We start from the raw sequence: 4,298 nt of genomic DNA, 5'->3' as shown, positions 1-4,298 counted from the left end.
GTGTCACACGGGGAAGAGGGAAGAGGGAAGGCGGCTGGAGTTCCTCCAACATTTGGGGTTAGATTATCATATTTTTTTATTGACAAAAATATAGGCTGCTTCGGCTGATTTTTTTATGCGCACATGTGCCCCTAAATATTTTTTACAGTTCGCACACACCTATTTTTAGTCGCAAATGCGAGTGAAACGCTCGCACTGTCGAGCCCTGCTATTAGCAGCATTATTGTTAACATGTTTGGATACGAGCATAAGTATTTAACTTAGCTTCACAGACCTGCTAGCAGGGGTGCAGACCATTTTACCCAAGATAAAAGATTGTATTTATTAGACATTTTTGATTGGTTGTATTTTTTTTGTTTTGTTTTGTATTCATGGTTATTTGTATTTTTCTGGTATTTCTTTTTATTTGCTAAGATTGATGGTATTTTGCAACTAGTATTTTTTGAATAAAAGGGGGATGATACTGTTGTTTTGTATAATTTGTTGGCACATGATTGAGGCCCTGTCTGCACATACAGATATTTTATTTTTAAACAGGTATTTTCCTAGCCTGGAAATCCAGACCCAAATCTAGAAAGATTTAGGGTCTGGCTATGAGTAATGCAAATGGCCCAACTCGAGGGGCGGCACCAAGCATGCATTTGAAAATATCACTGCACGCAATTGGATAACACTACGACCAATCAGAACAATACACGGGGTGACGTATCCAGATCCTCTTTTAGAGAAAAAGCCAAGTCTAACTCATTTATTGTAGCGGCCAAAGCCGTTTCAAACAACTGGTTTTCATCCGTAGTCATCTTGCAGTGTTTGCTGATTGATTCCGGACTTCGTTGTCACAACGCTGTCATCATCTGTTTAGCTTGCCTCTGGCCCGCCTATATCAGATACACCGATGTGATTGGTGCAGCTCGGCTACAAGGGCATGGGTAATGAGCATCATTACTGATTGCCAGAGTGACTCGCTGAGCAAATTCAAATTGTACTCTAGCGAGAACTCTGGATTTCCAGGGTAGTATTTTCCCCCTCTGTTAAAAAAAAGTCTGTCCAAATGACTTTACAAAACATCTCCGTCCACACTAAAAAAGTTAGCAGCCTTTTTTTTTTTTTTGGTGTCCTGTAAGCCCACTCGGGCTGGGCACTTCTGGTGCATGACACAATAATAAAAAATAAAATCAAATCAAAATCAATCTAAAGTCATGAAATGCCACCACTTGGCGTCAGACACCAACCACAAAAAGGCATCTTTTCACAGCGGTACAAAACGCTGCTAGGCAGCATCAGTTTATAATGCAGTGGGACAGCATTAGTTTGAAACACAGCAGGGTAACAATGTAATTTATGTTGCTGGAAAGACCCTATAGGGCGGGTCAGGTGCTTGGTGTTCGCTTCCTGTGTGAATGTTGAGCCAAACCATGAGGATTTTTTTCTGAATCCCACAATGTTCATTTGTTGCAGAAGGAAATAAACACAAATAAGGGTTTTTTTATGAATGTAAGTTTATTTTGAAAAGACTGTATGCATCTAACGAGCAGACACTGTACAAATATATGTTTATTTTGAAAAGACACAATGTGTGTAAAGGTGTAAATTGAAATAGTGTTCCAGAACTTCAACAGATGCACCCAGGATACCCAAAGTCCACTGACCAAATGGCAATATGTGATGAGTTCGGGGTGAGAATGTGTTGTACTTGACAACAATCCCACTCTTGAACTGTTCTTACCTTCTGCTGGTTTGACTGGACCTGATCCAAAACCCTTGTGTCAGGCGGACAGGTGCCTTCGTTTGTCGGTGAAGTGCTACAACAATGCTAAGTTTAGATGTAAAGTAGTCATCAGACCAAGCAGTGCTAACAAGTAAACAAACCAGTAACTTAGTCAACCATTGCTGTTATTGTTTCTGGCACTTTCTTTAAACAAAGCAAATATGCATGCACGAATTAAGTAGATGCTGTACACTTTGTATACGTGTAGATGAGAGGCCACGATGTAGAGGAAAATATTTGTAATCAAAAATATCTATGTGTAGACGGGGCTTGAATGGACTGTATATATCCATCCATCCATCCATTTTCATTCACTTATGCAGGGCTGGGTCATGGGGGCAGCAGTCCAAGCAAAGCACCCCAGATGTCACTCTCCCCAGCAACATTTTCCAGCTCCTCCTGGGGGACTCCAAGGCATTCCCAGGCCAGACGAGATATGTACTACCTCCAGTGTGTTCTGGGTCTACCCTCCACCTACCAGTAGTAGTAGTAGTAGTGGTAAGACTGTATATAAGGGTGGGAAATGGCTTCAGACGCCACCAGTTGTGCAACATGTTTTAATCTTGATGGGCATTGCATTGAATTGCATTGAGCATTGTAGCTCACACTGGTCTGCACCTTGCTGTGTGTCTTACATGCAACAGCATGTGGGAAATAGGATTAGGAAGTACACACTGCAACAAGGTGCAAGGCATTTGTCCTGTGCAATCTAATAAAGCTTTTGAGGCCTGTATAATGTAGCTTAAAGACGGCAACAGCCAAAACTGGCAGTTGAACAGTCCAGTTGTACCTGTTTTCTAGTTTGCTCCCTCTCTTGCTCTCCTTTTCCCCATTCCTCTGTCTCCCCATGTAACCCCCGTCTCTGCTGCTTTCCGCTCCTCTCCATCTCTATCGTCAGGATGGCTTGCAACAGCCTCAGCGCTCTTTCTCTCTCCGTTAAGCATATCAGGCGCTTAAACCCCTGACGTTGGAAATGCATTTATAGGCAACAATTATGTAAAGTAAGTTAAGCCCCAGCCAATTGTGCTTTGCTCCTCTATCCCCTTATTTGCTGCGAGTTTCCATGGAAAAATAACCCCGAACTGCACACTTTAGACGCCCTCAGACACACACACACACACACACACACACACACACAAAGTCACACAAGCATTAAAAAATAAATAAATGTTTACACAGTGGAAGCGAGAGCAAAAAGATTGAGAATGAGACAGCAAAAGAGATGATACGGAGGTTTGCGGGGAGTTGGAGAGGAGGAAGGAAAGTGTGAGGTGAAGAAAAAGAAGAGATGGAGACTGATGGAGAAAGTTATTGAACCCCCAAGAAGAAGCAAACAACACACTGTGACCTCGGCTTTTCTTTTGTTTACAACTTGCCCCTAAGCACTGAAACCAAACTCCGCGTAGGCGTGACCTTGGAAACTTTCACTTCGACAGACAACAGCGACAGAAAGCCCTTGGAAGGCCTTATCTGCCTGAGACATGAGCCAGCCGTGGCCCGTATGACAGAATTATTACTAGGCCACTTGCTTTTTGTCTGTCATTGGTTTGTTGACGGTAGGGAGTAAGAAATCCTCCAAAAAATCCTTCATTTGCCATTCTGCAGAAGACACAGAGGATAAGAGGAGAGCAGGAGGGAAGGGTGCACTGGGAGAAGGGCACATTGAAGCGGCAAACACCCCTGTGGATAAAATTTACATTGATAAAAAGTAGCTGTCCATTTGCATCAGATGTACTTTATTCAACACTTTTCTTCATTAGACAAAAATTGGAAATCATTTATGACTGAAATGAAAGAATCAGGCATCTGATCTGCAAAGGAATTGAAATGAACGCTATGTTATTACCCACTAAATTACCACTTCCAATGAAATATTGAATTTATTGAACTAAAAAATGACATGACATTGGAGGGGCAGATGCTTTTTTTATGATTTGAGAGGTGTTAGATTTTGTCATATTCTCACTTAGTGTACTGCTGTATGTTTTCCACTTTTAGTCTTTAGTTGTCACTCCCTTACCGACTCATTTGGTAAGAATTATTCTGTTGCCCTCAGACATTAGAATGTCTAAATAAAATATGGATATGGAAATATGGACAGTATAGAGTCCATAAAAAATAATTGCGTAGTGTGACATGAATTATGTAATCTACTGTATAAGTAAAGACAATACTTAACTGTGATTGGCTGGAGTGAAGATTATTATCAGGTCACTGAGCTGGTCTAATGAAGATATGTCATCAGTGTTTTAAGCTGATATCAAAGGGGCTAAATGTTCCTATTTCTAGAAAACTACGCCTCTCCATAGGTAGTTTTTTATACTTGAAGTTATAATCCTTAATTTTCATGAAATCAAGACACATTTGTGATACTATTAAAGAGTAACTAAACCCTAAAACCATTTTTTTCAGCTGATAATCATTGTTTCTGGTTGTATAGTAGTGTTACTGACTCATCCTGCTCAAAATCTTGACAGTGTAGTGCAAACTGTTGAAAATCTACATTTTATTTTAAAAATGTGGTATGGAG

The sequence above is a fragment of the Epinephelus moara genome, chromosome 4 (assembly GCF_006386435.1).
Source record: "Epinephelus moara isolate mb chromosome 4, YSFRI_EMoa_1.0, whole genome shotgun sequence".
NCBI lineage: Eukaryota > Metazoa > Chordata > Actinopteri > Perciformes > Serranidae > Epinephelus > Epinephelus moara.
Note: the sequence above shows the minus strand (reverse complement) of the source record.